We start from the raw sequence: 15,397 nt of genomic DNA, 5'->3' as shown, positions 1-15,397 counted from the left end.
CAGGTAGACTTCTTTTGCTAGTCAGTTCTTTCAAGGCTGCCTTCACCCAAGTGTTGACCTGTAGCTCACTGGATTATACATTTATTTATTTTTTTATTTCTTGCTTTTTAGGGCCGTACCCATGGCATATGGAAGTTTCCAGGCTAGGGGTCTAATTGAAGCTATAGCTGCCAATCTATGCCAGAGCCACAGCAATGCCAGATCCGAGCCGCATCTGTGAACTACACCACAGCTCACAGCAACGCTGGATCCTTAACCCACTGAGCAAGGCAAGGGATTGAACCTGAAACCTCATGGTTCCTAGTTGAATTTGTTTCCACTGTGCCACAATGAGAACTCCAGATTATACATTTCTACAGGAGGACCTGTCCATTCCGTGGCAGGAGCCAGTGGTGAAGACACACAGCAGCAGTGGGCATGTCTTAATTTCCCCCTGGTAACGTGCATCTCACCATCTATACTAAGATTACTCAATTTGAAAAGCATTGGGGTTAGTTCCTATGTTTCTGAGGATTTTATAAATATTATTTATTATAAGAACTTAAGCCATTTCAAATAGACCTTTTTTTCTGGAATTTTGTGAATTAATATTGGCAATACCAACTGAAGGTAGAAAATGTGACATATAGAACATACAGATGTACATAGACATATAATCATAGAGACAAATGCAAGTAGATATATCTTTTTTTTACCAAAATTTTATCCATGAGTCAGTAAAACTGAGTAATTTAAAAATCTATATAAAATAGTTGGCTCTGAATTGTGTTTCTGGTAGATGGAACAAGAAAGGTTACTGACTAAGAAGAGCTAAGGGTTTTACCTAATATTTGTAGGGAAAACATTTGAGATTTGGACTTGTCCTGGTATGTAATCTTACGGATGCCATGGACTAAAATCTGGACAAAGGAATTTTTGGAAATAATTTGTGGCTGTCTTGGTGTGGTTTTGTTTTGTTGGTCTTTTTGCCATTTTCTTGGGCCGCTTCTGTGGCATATGGAGGTTCCCAGGCTAGGGGTCTAATCCGAGCTGTAGCCACCAGCCTATGCCAGAGCCACAGCAACTCGGGATCCGAGCCGCGTCTGCGACCTACACCACAGCTCACAGCAACACTGGATCCTTAACCCACTGAACGAGGCCAGGACCGAACCCTCAACCTTATGGTTCCTAATTGGATTCGTTAACCACTGCGCCACGACGGGAACTCCTGTCTTGGTGTTTTTTGTTTTTGTTTTTTGTCTTTATGCCTTTTCTAGGTCCCCACCTGTGGCATATGGAGGTTCCCAGGCTAGGGGGTCTAATCGGAGCTGCTGCCAGCCTACACCACAGCCACAGCAATGCCAGATCCGAGCTGCGTCTGTGACCTACACCACAGTTCACGGCAACGCCAGATCCTTGCACAGTTCACTGAGCAAAGCCAGGGATCAAACTCGCAACCTCATGGTTCCTAGTTGGATTCGTTAATCACTGAGCCACGACAGGAACTCCTTTTTTTGTTGTTGTTTTGTTTTGTTTTGTTTTGTCTTGGTGTTTTTAAAGTCAATCAGAGTGGATAAAATACCCAGTTTGCCTACAATTAGCATTTTCCTTTCCAATCTCAGAGAGTGACTTTAGTGGACTAAGTTACTTTCAATGATTGGACACACAAAGGAAGAAAGCATTGAGATTTTCTTTTTTGGGCAGGAGGAGGTTTTAATTGCACTTATTGGGTGAAGAAATAAATTCTTCATATTTTATGACAGGAGGCAAGAAACACAATTAAAAGCAGCACACCCCCAGTCAGGGTTATTTCCTTGGATGTTCGCATTTAAACACTTGGTTCTCAGGACCTGGAGGACATGGCTCTTGCTGGCAGAAGGGCCCAAGGAAAGATGTAAGCATTTTAAAGAACTTCTGGGAAGATTTCCTATGATCAGAGGTGTAGGGCAGTTACTAGTTAAGTTTTTCTTTTTTTTTTTTTTTTTTGTCTTTTTGTCTTTTTGCCATTTCTTGGGCCACTCCCGAGGCATATGGAGATTCCCAGGCCAGGAGTTGAATAGGAGCTGTAGCCACCGGCCTACTCCAGAGCCACAGCAACGCGGGATCCGAGCCGCATCGGCGACCTAGACCACAGGTCATGGCAACACCGGATCATTAACCCACTGAGCGAGGCCAGGGATCGAACCTGCAACCTCATGGTTCCTAGTCGGATTCGTTAACCACTGAGCCACAACGGGAACTCCTCTTCTTTCCTGAGTGTAGGTAGGACAGTTCTTTTTCCAAAGCCCAGACATGAGAAGAAAATGGAGACTTTGATATCAATAAGAAGGGTGGGTGGGATTTAAATTCTTCCTAGAGCCACGTTTATGTTGTGTATGGATGGGATTAGCGAAGATGGTTGTTTTTAGTTCTTGGAAGACTTGTGTATCCTACTTAATGATACTTCAAGAGGCTAGCCTGCCCATCCAACTTCACTATCTTAAATTTGCTTTCTATCAAAGAGAAGCTTTCCAACTAAGATGTAAATCAGAAGATTCCTATGTGCAGATTTAGAGCTGTGTGCCTTTGGGGGTGTTTTCCTAGATCCTTCCACGAAGGCTCCATATACTCTCTTCCTCAAGCATGTAGTTGCATCTTAGCCCAGGTGGGGTCTTAGCAGAAAGGACCTCCGGAAGAGCTCCTCTGAGGCCCTCAATATCAGCCTCCAACTGGGCCACGTTTTGAAAAATAGCAGGAGGCCCTGGCAAAGGATCTGGCCATAATTTTGAACTAATTTGGTGTAAGCTGTGAAGTTTGCGTCTGCATTTATTTCATGCCAAATAGTTTTCAATTGATTGTTTTTTAACGCTTTTTAGACAAGCTTGGGAATATCGTTTCCATTTCAGTCTGATTTCCACCGTCTAGTGGATTCAGCAGTTCGGCCAGCAGGGGCGCCGTGTCGAGTGATCGTGAGGGAGGCGAGGCCTGCACTTCCCGCCCTGACCACAGGGGGCGAGCTCCTCACGGACCCACAGCGAGGTCCTGGCGGGCTGGGCTCCCCTCCACGCAGCTGAGGGCAGTCGTGTCTGCTCAGTGCGCTGGGACCCGCGGCGGTGTTTCTGCAGAGGGGCCTCCGTCTCCTGGGGACCCACGGGGGACTAGGTCAGGACCACATGCATCCACGCCGACGGGAGCCGGGTTCCATGCTGACCAGGCGACGAGGGAGGAAAAGGCGAGGAGACGTGAGGGAAAGTGGGGAGAAGCTTCCCGCGTGCGGCTGAGGGCGGTCCCTCTTCAGAAGACGCAGGAAGGGCTCGATGGGAAAGCTGGGATCTACTCAGTTTTGTGTGCGGTGTAGACGGCAGGCATGCGGGGTCGTGTTTGCAGCACCTTGCCTGTGGGGACTGCCCTTCCCCGCGGTGTGTCCTTAGCCCCTTTGTCCTAAGTTAACCGACCCCGTCGTGTGGGTTTAGTTCTGGGCTCTCTGCTGTGGGCGCCTGTTGGAGGCGATTCCACAGTTTTGGTGCCTGAAGCTTCACAATAAGTGTGAGGTCGGGGCGGAGACGCCCCCAGCCTGTTCTCCCCTCTCAGGGCCGCTTTGGCCACTTGGGGCCCTTTGTGGCTCCACACGAACGGGTGCGAGGGTTTGCTTTGTTTCTGGGAAAAACGCCCCTGGGATTGGGGACGAACGCCAATTTTTCCATTAGATGGACATTTAACGGTATGAACTCTACCGTTCCATGAGCATGGGGTATTTTTCCATTGATTTGTGTCTTTTTCAGTGTCTTCAAGTGATCAGTGATCAGGTCTTTCATGTCCTTGATTAAATTTATTTCTAGGTATTTTGTTCTTTCTGATGCAATTGGAAATAGAGTTGTTTTATTTCTCTTTCCAATGGTCCATTATTAGTGTTTGGAAATACATTTGATTTCTGTGTTTTGATTTTGTAACTTTACTGAATTCATTTGTAATCTCTAGTAGGTTTTGTTTTTTTGTTTTGTTTTGTTTTTTTTAAGAATAATGTGGAAAATTGGAACATGAAAATCCCACGGTTTCTGCCACATCCAGATCATCCACAACACAGAAGCAAGTGGCTCCTGATGTGATTCTCCCACAGTGCCTCTGAATTACATGTGGACTTTGGGTGAACTGGATCTGTACAGGGCTTGGCCTCTTTATGGAAGTTTGATGTTTTCTTTGCTTTTCCAGCATGGTATTGACTTGGTGTTTTTGTTTTTCTTTTTAGAGCCGCACCCTCAGTATATGGAAGTTCCCAGTCTAGGGGTCAAATCGGAGCTGCAGCTTCTGGCCTATGCCACAGCCACAGGCATGCCAGATCTGAGCTGAGTGTGCAGCCTACACCATAGCTCATGGAAATGCCAGATTCTTAACCCACTGAGTGAGGCCAGGGATCGAACCTACATCCTCATGGATACTAGTCGGGTTCGTTACTGCTGAGCCACAACAGGGACTTCTGACATGCTGTTTTGAAAAGTAATTTACTTTTCAGTAATTTTGAAAGTACAGACAGCTTTACATACATAAAAACAAGTCTTTTATCTTGATTAATATATTCCTATATATTAATGTTGACATTATTTATATTTTCATAAATCTTTTTTTCAGATTATTTATTGCATGTGTATACATATCAAATAGATTTTCCTTTTTCTTTTTCTTTTTTTTTTTTTAATGGCCGCATCTGTGGCATATGGAAGTTCCCGAGCCAGGGATTGAATTTGCACCTCTGCAGCGACCTGAGCTGCTGCAGTTGGGATTCTTTTTTTTTTTTTTTTTTTTTTTTTTTAGGGCTACACCCGCGGCATATGGAAGTTCCCAGGCTAGATGTCAAATTGGAAATTGGAGCTACAGCCACTGGCCTATACCACAGCTCACAGCAACGCCAGAGCCTTAACCCACTGAGCGAGGCCAGGGATGGGTCCCACATCCTCATGGATACTAGTCAGATTCATTTCAGCTGAGCCACGAGGGGAACTCCCTGCAGTCGGATTCTTAACCCACTGTGCTACTGCAGGAACACCTCAAGTACATTTTTGTGAACTGAGGTTTTGTCCTATAACTTGCTGAATTAGTTGACTAGCTCATATAATTTTTTGACGTAGGAAGTTTTATATATAAGATGATGTGATCTGTGTTTTATGCATAGACAGTTTTAATTTTTCCATTCATACATGGATGCCTTTTCTTTCTTTCCTCAAGACTCTGGGTAGAACTTCTGGTACACTACTGAGTAGCAGTGGTGAAGGTGCTTCCTGGCATTGTTCCTGACTTCAGGAGTAAATGTTTCAGTCTTCAACACTGAGCATGGTGTTTGCTGTAGCTTTGTATGTATGCTATTCTTTTCCATATTGAACAAATGTCCTTTTATTCCTAATTTCTTGAGAGTTTGTATTATGAAATAGCACTTTATTTGGATTATAGCTTTTTCTACAATAATTGATATGATCATAGTGTTTTTAATTCACATCATTATTATGGTTTAACATATTGCTTGGGGTTTTTTTGGTTGTTGTTTTGGGGCTGCCCCATATATGGAGTTCCTTGGCCAGAGATCAGATCCAGGCTTTAGTCAGTACCTAAGCTGCAGCTGCAGCAATGCCAGATCCTAAGCCCACTCTGCCAGGCCAGGGATTGAACCTGCATCCCAGTACTCCCAAGATGCCGCCAGTCTTATTGCACCACAGCCGGAACTCCTATTGCTTGGTTTTAGTTTGTTGAACAACCTGAAATTTCTGGTGTAGAGACACTTGTTTATGGCATCGTCCGTGTACTGTTCTGTTGGTTTCATGTTGCTCTTATTTTGTGGAACAGTCTTATATTCCTGCTTATAAAGTATATTGGCATAGTTTTCTCTTTTATGATGAATTTGTGTGATTTGATTAGATTTGGCTTGGTGTTAGTGGTTTGGAGGGTTGGGCATTAGGGCATTAGGGTGTGGGATCTGGGGCTGAGTTATGGTTTATGGTTGTGGTTATGGTTAATGGTTATGACTTATTTATGCATGTAGTTAATGAATACATTTTATGGCTTATGGTTATGGTTATTGATTAAGATTTATTGTTTTGGTCTCAGAGTGTTTGAGTCATGTGTTAGAGTAGGGGTTAGAATTAGGGTACAGGTAGGATATGGGTTTGAGAATGGGTAAGGTACAGGCTTAGGGTACAGGCTAGGGCTACAGTTAGGTCAGGGTTTAGGGTCAGGGTGAGGGTCATTGTTGAGCTAGGCTATTGTCTTTCTGCCCCTCCAGTCTGGGCTCTAATAGAAGATAAAATGTATACTCTGGTCACTCATTTTTCAAATTGAACTCAACCTCAGGCACCGGTTCTTAGGGCCTCAGAGGTATGCAGGTTTTCCCTCCTGGGAAGGGGAATACAAGCCTGACTCTGTCTGGGCAGCCCCAGGTTTAGCACAGCCCTAACATGCAGGGTATTCAGTAGACATGTGTGGGTTTATGCACTGAGCTGCCAACCCCCAGGTGCTGCCTTCTTGAGGGCTAGTGGGGCCCTCCTGGGGCTGGATGGATCCTTTGTTCCATCTGCATGGATCTAGAAATATGTCTCAGAACAATCTTTGGCCTTTAACCATCCAGGCAGGCATCCCTGGCCTTCTAGCTGAGGTCAGCCTTGGCTACTCAAGCCCCCATGGCCAATTACTGAGCTGATTGTGCTCCTGGGTAATGCATAGCTACCTGGACAGCCTACACAGTCCCTTGGGGTTCTTCACTTCCCAACATCCATGTCCTTGAGCAAATGCCTCCTCCTTCATATCCTCTTAACCTTCCAAGAGAGGGAATAACCCTCCAAATGTTGAGTGTGGCCCTGGTCACATCAACTACACAGAGACCATGGCCTTGCAGTCCTTTGACCTTCTGGTTGTAACCGACCTTCATATTCATTGAGAATCAAAGGTACAGAAGCATCTGGGTCCCTAACAGGCAGTTTCACATTGAGGCCATGTAGCCTTGGGGAGACATGTGCATCCCTGGCCCATACGCTGTGGTCTCCGGAAACCAACTGTGGTGTGTGATGTAGCATGATCCTAAGGACTCCCACTGCCTCATGGAGTAACAGTTTCTTTATCACTCTTTGTAGAGAGAAGAGACTGTGAAATTCCTTATGGGTGGGTGATTAAAGTGGCTGAGGGCAGGCTCGACTCCTGGGCTCCCACCACGCAGGATAGGAATGAGGTCTCTGTGCCTTCTGAGGGCTCCCAGGCTATTCTGGGCCAGTGTCTGAGATGTGAGGACTTGATGCCCAAGGCAGGAGCCCTGTGTTTACCCCCCAACAGCAAGTGGAAGTGATTCTTGCCATCCTGGAAGGACAGCAAGAGCACTGGGTGGGGTGGTGGCCTCAGCCCTGACCCTAGATGAACCCCTTCCTTCCTTGGGTTTCAGATCCATAGCTGGGCAGTGGGCTGTCCTGTCAGTGAAGCGGAATCTGCTGCTTTCCCCTTGAGAGATCCCTGCAGTGACCTCTGAGGCTGGAATGCCTGCAGCGGCAGCTGCCCTCTGTCCCGGATGGGGCCTGGCCCGGAGGAAGCATGTTCAGCTCTCTGGAGTCCTGCATGCAGCCTCACGTGCTGCCAGCCTGCCTACTCTCTGGCAGGCTGGTGGCTCCAAGTCCCCAGACATGACCAAGGCACTTCTCCTCAAAGGTGGCCTGGGGACCCATCTTCAAACCTGACCACATTTGCCCCAACCTGGCAGGGAGCCCATGGCTGGCCGCCTTCCTGGGAACAAACAGAGGATGTCCCCTAGGTCACTCTGCATCTGCCCCTGAATGGCCCCACACATTAATGAGAAGGCTGCCTGCCTCCCATATCCTGTCCTGACATCTCCTTCCTGGCCCTCGAGAGATCCCTCCCTCCTCTGCCGGTCCATCCTCCCAGGGTCAGGACACCACTTCCTCCAGGAGGCTCCTGGATTCCAGCCTTGGATCACTCCCATCCCCCCCACAAACATTGTCACTCTGAGAGGCCCCCAGGAAAATGCATGGACTCCCCAGGACTTCAGAATGGGACTAAGTATGAGATCGGTCACTGCGGAGCTTCCTGAGTTGAGATGAGGCCACTTGATGGACTGTGATGGACTGTGATGGAGGGGGTTTCATGAGGGGAAGTTTGGACACAGATGCATGAAGGAGAAAGCAATGTGATGACAGAGATGGGGTGATGCAACCACAGGACCGCCCAGATATAACCCCAGCAGGTCAGAAACACCTGAGACTGACTGTCCACAAAACCCACGGAAGTGGGCTGCCAACACCTTGACCTCAGGCTCCAGGACTGAGAGTGAGCATCTCCTATTCCAACCCCTTCCCTGGTATTTTGTGGCGGGGGCTGCAGGAAACACATACCTAGCCTGCGGGGGGGGGGGGGGCTGTGCTTGTTGAAATTCAGGACCATCACAGGGCCACCTAGGTCTAGCTAGGGACAGTACAGGGTCTTAGATAGAGAGATAGCATAGGTCTACTTAGGGACAGCCTGAGGATTTAGTTACAGATAGCTCAGGGCATTACTAGAGACACTTAAGTCTAGTTAGGGACAGTGCAAGGCCTTAGTTATAGACCATTCTGGCCCTCTGTGAGGGACAACGCAGAGGCTGGTGGTCATGAATGGCTGGTGGAAGTGCAGTCGTATTTTGGTGGATGGGCTGTGCTCATCTCTGTGCCCTTTCTCTAGACAGTTCTCCCCCAAATTGTCTTCTTCTTGCAGAGCCCCTGGCTGCACCTCCAAACTCAGAGATGGGGTTGAGGATGGGTTGGTGGAACTCCCAGGACATGCTCAGAGTACCTGGTTTGGTTACAGGGCACCTCTGAATCTCTGGCCCAAATTTCCTCACGTCACAAAGGGGATAGATGCCTTCAGCATCTTATGGGACTTCCAGCCACATCAAGTGTCCCTGGGGCCTGACAGTTTGACAGTCTTTCTGGGGTCTCATTGCCCTTTGATTCTCCAGAGGCAGGACTCTAGGTCCGGAAATACCTGACTTGACTCTTGTCCTCGCAGTTTTCAAGCTTCAGGTTTGTATGGGCTTTGGAAAAAATGCCGTGGTGGTATTGCCTGTGGATTGTGAAGAAGCTGTGCTCATCCCTGTGCCCTTTCCCTCGAGGGTTCCCCACCAAATTATCTTTTTCCATCTGTCCTCAGCCCCTGCCGGGGGATCCTGACCGATCGCCAAATCACGTGAATCAAGAGGGGGACTGATTGATTTAAAGCCAGTCTTGTGACGTGTATGAGTGTTTTGTCTTAAAATAGTGGGGTGGGTAGGGAGGGGTGAGTGCCCTGGGAGACACTGAATGAAAAATACCCACTCTGTATGGCATCTCACTGTGTTTAGTAGTTGAGGAGGAAGGAAGTAAGCATGGCAGGTACCCAAGGTCAATTCAGTCTCTGGGGTGGAGGAGGGAGGCAGGAAGGGTTGAAAGTTGGTGTGAGAGCGGACGGCCGCTAGAGGGCAGCAGAGGGCCGGTAGAACACACCTGCAGCTCCCCAAAGAGGCTGAGAGGTGGGGTTTCAAGTGTGGATGGCGGAACCATAATGAGGTCCCAAGAGAGGAGGAGTTGGCTACAGTGTGCCTCTGACTTTCTAGCTCAGATTGCCTGACTTCACCCAGGGGACATGTGTGTGCCATCAGCATTTGATGGGGGCACTTCTAGCCTGGTCCGGTGGCACAGTCACCAGACAGTTTGAGAGTCTAGCCAGGGTCTGAGTGTCCTTTGTTTCTGCCCTGGCTGGATTCTGAACCAGAAACACCTGGCTTAAATCTTGAGCTTGTAGATTTCTTGAATCCGGCTTACATGGGGTTTGGCATCTGGAAAGCTGGGCTGCTGGTGTGAAATGGAGTGTGTACGATCCAGGGGTATTTGGTGGGTGGGCTGTGTTCAACTGTGTGCCCTTTCTTTTGAGAGTTCTCCCCAAAGATCCTTCTTTTTCCATCTGTCCTTCTGACGTTGACCCCTGCTGGGGGAACCTCTCCTAGAGCCAGGTCACATGGATTAAGTGGGGGAGGGCTGATTGATTTCAAGTAGTGGGGTGGGGTAGGACAGGGTCAGTGCCCTAAGAGGCATGGAGAGAGAAGTAACCCCCTATGTGGGGAACTTGATTTCACTTTGAGGGGGAGGATGACAGGTGCCCAAGGCCAGTGCAGAGCCTGGAGCTGGTAGTGTTCAGGTTAGGCTTAGGTGTAGGGTTAGTGTTAGGGTTCGGGTAAGGTCTAGGGTTAGGTTTCTGATCGGTTTGTGGTTTAGGTTGTGTGTTAGGGTTCATGTTGGGGCTCGGGGTCAGGTTAAGGTTAGGTTCATTTTAGGGGTAGGGATTCATTAGGGTTAGGGTTCCATTCCAGTTCTGCTTAGGGTTAGGCTTAAGGTTAGGGTTCAGGGCAAGGGTTATGGTTAGGGTTCAGTTCACTTTAGGGGTTACGGGTAGTGTTAGTGTTCATGTAGGTTCTTGGGTTTGTTTAGGGTTATGGTTAGATTTAGGTTTCGAGTTAGGATTAGGCTTAGTTTTTAGTTTGAAGTGTTAGGTTTAGTGTTAGGATTCATGTTGTGGCTCGGGTTTGGGATAGGTTTAGGGTTCATTTTAGGTTTAGGGTTTTGGTTAGGGTTAGGTTGCCTGTTAGGTTTAGATTTAGGTTTAGGGTTAGGATTTGAATTAGGGTTAGGGCTAGGTTTTGGTTCGGTTTTGGTGTTAGTGTTAGGGTGTACTTTGGTTTTTGGTTTCATGTTAGGGTTAGGTTTTATTTTAGATTGAGGGTTTCTGTTAGGATAATGTTCCAGTTAGGTTTAGGGTTCCAGTTAGGTTTAGGTTGAAGTTAGGGTTAGAGTTAGTACTGAGATTCGAATTAGGGTTAGGGTTAGGGTTAAGGTTCGGTTCGGTTTAGGGGTTAGTGTTGGTATTAGGTTTCATGTTGGTGTTTGGGTTCTTGTTAGGGTTAGGTTTCATTTTAGGTTGAGGGTTTCTGTTAGGGTTAGGCTTAGGTGTAGGGTTAGGGTTAGGGTTCAGTTAAGGTCTAGGGTTAGGTTTCTGATCGATTTAGGGTTGAGGTTGTATGTTAGGGTTCATGTTTTGGCTCGGGGTCAGGTTAAGGTTAGGGTTCATTTTAGGGTTAGGGATTCATTAGGGTTCTGGTTCTGGTTCCAGTTCCGGTTAGGGTTAGGGCAACAGTTATTGTTAGGATTTGGTTCACTTTAGGGGTTAAGGGTAGTGTTGGTGTTCATATAGGTTCTTGGGTTCTGTTTACGGTTCATTTTAGGGTTAGGGTTTAGGTTAGGGTTAATGTTAATGTTAGGGTTCGAGTTAGGATTAGGCTTAGGTTTCAGTTTTGTTAAGGTGTTAGGTTTAGTGTTAGGTTTCACGTTGGGGCTCGGGTTTGGGTTAGGTTTAGGGTCCGTTTTAGGGTTAGGGTTTTGGTTAGGGTTAGGTTGCCAGTTAGGGTTAGATTTAGGGTTCAAATTAGGATTAGGCTTAGGTTTTGTTTCGGTTTAGGTGTTAGTGTTAGGGTTCACATTGGTTTTGGGTTCATGTTAGGGTTAGGTTTTATTTTAGATTGAGCGTTTCTGTTAGGGTAAATTCCAGTTAGGTTTAGGGTTCTGCTTAGGTTTAGGGTTATGTTAGTGCTCATTGCAGCATAGGGTTGAGGGGTAGTGTTAGGGTTCCTTGTGGGTGTTTAGGATCTGATTAGGGTTCATTTTAGGGTTAGGTTTTTCTTAGGGTAGGTGTTCTGTTTAGGGTTACAGTTAGTGTTTGAGTTCAAGTTAGGGTTAGGCTTATGATTCACTTTAGTTTTGGAGTTAGGGTTAATGTTATTGGTCATGTTGGGTCCTGGTTTCAGGTTAAGTTTAGGGTTCGATTTAGGGTTATGATTTCATTTAGGGTTATTGTTCTGATTCCAGTTCCTTTTAGGGTTAGGGTTCAGGTTAGGTTTAGTGTTAGGGTTTGAGTTAGGATTAGGCTTAGGGTTCAGTTTGGTTTATGTGTTAGGGTTAGTGTTAGGGTTCATGTTGGGGCTCCAATTCCGGTTAGGTTTAGGATTCATTTTAGGATTAGGGTTTCGATTAGGGTTAGGTTGGCAGTTAGTTTTAGGATTAGTGTTAGTTTTAGGGTTCGAAGTTGTGTTAGTGTTAGGGGTTGGGGTTGGTTTTGGTTGGTTTAGGGCTTAGTGTTAGTGTTAACGGTTCATGTTGGTGTTTGAGTTCTTGCTATGTTTAGGTTTTGTTTTAGGTTGAAGTTTTCTGTTAGGCTAAGGGTTCCAGTCAGCGTTAGGGTTAGGGTTGGGGAACCCCATATGCTGTGGGTGCTGCCCTAAAAAGATAAAAAATAAACAAAATAAAATAATATTCACCAACTGGAAGACTTCAACAGTCAAAACAAGTTTCTATGAAAGGTAGCAGAATCTGTTTGTGAAATTTGTTTTCCCTGGACTCTTTTTTTTTTTTTTTTGGACAAGGCATTCAGAAATTCTTTGGCCTAGGATCAAACCCGCACCACAGCAGTTACCCAAGCCACAGCAGCGACAATGTTGGGTCCTTAACCAGTAGGCTACCAGGAAACTCCTGTACTGTACGTACCTTGATGTTGACATCTTGTTGAGGGTAGGAACCCAGATAGAAGGATGACAGAAATGCCACTCAGCTCTGCCCCTTCGCAGTCCTATGACGGGATGGTGGAACAGGACTTGTCCTAGGGGGCCTGGATGTGGTCCTGCTTGGGCTGGACAACAAATTACCCTATGACCTGGGGATGTTTCACTCCAAACAAAACTGCTTTATTTTTCAGAGGAAAGAATCCATGAGATGACAGGGAAACATTGTCTGGTAGGACATTTCTCTCATTTTCAAAATGATTTATTTATCCCTAAGGTAAATCTTTTCAATCTGGCATCTTTGGTCCCTAGATCTCACCATTCTCAGTGATGGAAAAAGGCACATGAGGCGAAGGCTTTCAATGGGTGACACCTGCTCAGGAAGAAAGAGTCAAGGAGAATGCAATGGTTTTTTTGTTTGTTTGTTTTTCTTTCTTTTTTTTTTTTTTTTGTCTTTTTTTAGCACCATATCTGTGGCATATGGAAGTTCCCAGGCCAGGGGTCCAACTGGAGCTACAGCGGACAGCCTGTTTCACAGCCACAGCAACACCAGATCTGAGCCACATCTGTGACCTACACCACAGCTCATGGCAACACCAGATCCTTAACCCAGTGAGTGAGGCCAGGGATCAAACCCTCATCCTCATGGATACTGATCAGTTCGTTACCACTGAGCCAGGACAGGCACTCCCAAGAATTCAAGTTTTATAACACACGTTCTTCTTCCTTTTGCTTGAGCCCCACCTCTAAACACAGTCCCCAACTGTTGGAGACCCTGAAACTGCTGATTTCTGCAGTAAACAAATTTGGCACACGTGCAAAAGCACAACCACAAAGAGAGCTTTATCATTGCCTGCACCTGATTTTGCTCATGACCCTACCTCACCTTCCCTAATAAAAGTCATGTGGGCTAAAGCCTAGGCGCCTTTGTTCTGTGGAACAGAGTGCCTCCTGGCCCCCACTTTCTAGATGTAAAGGAGTCTTGTGTGTTTGGTTGTGCCGTGCTCTCCCTCTTTCAGGATCTCTCGTTGCCCTGCAGCACTGGATGCGGCAGAGTAGCCCCCACCATGGGCCTGGAAGAGAAGGTTTGCTGTGAGGGGAGAAAAAAAAGGAAGATCTGCCAGGAGCAGGAAAAATGGAACTACAGACAGCGGAAACAGTAGCCTTGCATACGAAGGAGTCGTGACCGTGAGTGGCCCGTAGAAACTTTAAACCAGGATAACAATGGGGAGGAATCAATCACAAGAAACTAAACTTTATATTCAGTTACTTAAATGTGTGGTAAACCAGTCAGGGGCTCAGGTAACAGAGTGTAATGAGAGGAATTGTTAGAAGCCGTGGTCAAATATAACCCTTGGTTTCCAGGTGAGGGTACCATGGACCTGGAGTGTTGGCATCACGTAGGAGAAAATTTAAAGTGCACCCATCAGTCTGGGGCTGCTCTTTCTGTTTGTTTTTTCCACATGGGGCATATATTGGAATCCTTGCAGGAGCATAAATTTGAATCCAATCTCTCTCATAACTGACAGGTTTGACACAGATATACCTAATACTTTGAAATGAGAAATATGAGGTCTCTGTTTTGCTTGTTTGTGTGTGTCCTTGTGTGTATGGTCCATGCATGGCATTGCCAAAATGAATTCATAAAAGAGCTCTACTACTTATTTAGCTTAAAGGAAATTAAGCGCTTACCTAAATTCTCAAAATACCTAAATTAATTTTTGGTTCACGTGAACTGCAAAATTTCAATATTTGATATTCATTAGATGTTAATATTAAAGTTTATTGGTCTAACTAATATAGACATGTCTCTAGAGTCATCAATATTAAGAATACCTTATTGCACTTAAGCTGAATGGAGGAATGTAACTGCATTTTGTGAAGAGAATAGAGGCTGTCTTACAGCTTGCTATTTTGAATGGATGGGGGACAGAGTAATAGAGATACAGACAGAAAGTGATGGAAGGTTTGTGGGAAGTGGACAATGAGAAAAGAATTTTGTGCATGGTTGGGGCTAAGTTTAAAATTTCAGTCAGCTAATTTTAAAAGTAAGCTAGTGCAAAACTTGAACTTGGATTTGATCTCTGTTTAAAAGAAAATTTTCTGGAGTTCCCGTCGTGGCGCAGTGGTTAACGAATCCGACTAGGAACCATGAGGTTGCAGGTTCGGTCCCTGCCCTTGCTCAGTGGGTTAACGATCCGGCGTTGCCGTGAGCTGTGGTGTAGGTCGCAGACGCAGCTCGGATCCCGCGTTGCTGTGGCTCTGGCGTAGGCTGGTGGCTACAGCTCCGATTCGACCCCTAGCCTGGGAACCTCCATATGCCACGGGAGTGGCCCTAAACAAGGCAAAAAGACAAAAATAAAATAAAAAATATGGTGGAGATGAGGAAGCTGAAGCGGTGGCAGCAGAAAATTCTTCACAGAAGTCTGCCTATAAATGAAAAGTCCCTGATAGAGACAAAAGATGGAGTGAGAATTGTTTAGAATGATGGCTAAAGATATGAGTCCATGTGATGAAGCAAGAGAGTGGAGAAGAAAGGCAGGGACGAGGCCATGAACACAGGTGAGCCGCCAACCTTGGATAGGAAAAGGATGAAATATTTAGAGGTAATGAGGAAGAAAGTTGAGGACACTCCTGTTTGACAATGACCATGACAATAAGAGTGGATGTGTTTTATACATTTCACAGGTACTAGGCAGTGTTTTAGAAGGATTACTTCTCTTGAGCCTCATCATACCCCTGTGAGGTGTGGAAGATTAATGCTTTATGCTCTTTATTTTACACTTGCACAGAAGAGTCCGAGTCATCCGTCATTCATTTGTATCACTAAAACTGAAA

At 46.1% G+C, this 15,397-nt stretch overlaps 1 long non-coding RNA gene across 9 annotated transcripts in view; it reads left to right on the top strand.

Moving 5' to 3' along the window:
- LOC106510655 overlaps positions 2,979 to 15,397 on the top strand; it is a 30,376-nt gene continuing 17,957 nt past the window's right edge. For 5 of the 9 annotated variants that reach the window (XR_002344976.1, XR_002344978.1, XR_002344982.1 and 2 more), the window contains exon 1: positions 13,168 to 13,747. This is a non-coding gene — a long non-coding RNA (uncharacterized LOC106510655). Of the gene's footprint in view, positions 3,121 to 12,440; positions 12,968 to 13,167; positions 13,748 to 15,397 lie in introns of those variants that run through there. The other 4 variants (XR_002344983.1, XR_002344980.1, XR_002344979.1 and 1 more) reach the window with 4 other exon arrangements.

Source organism: Sus scrofa, chromosome 6 (assembly GCF_000003025.6).
Source record: "Sus scrofa isolate TJ Tabasco breed Duroc chromosome 6, Sscrofa11.1, whole genome shotgun sequence".
NCBI lineage: Eukaryota > Metazoa > Chordata > Mammalia > Artiodactyla > Suidae > Sus > Sus scrofa.
The sequence above is the reverse complement of the archived record's forward strand: the minus strand, read 5'-3'. Positions and strand labels throughout refer to the sequence as shown.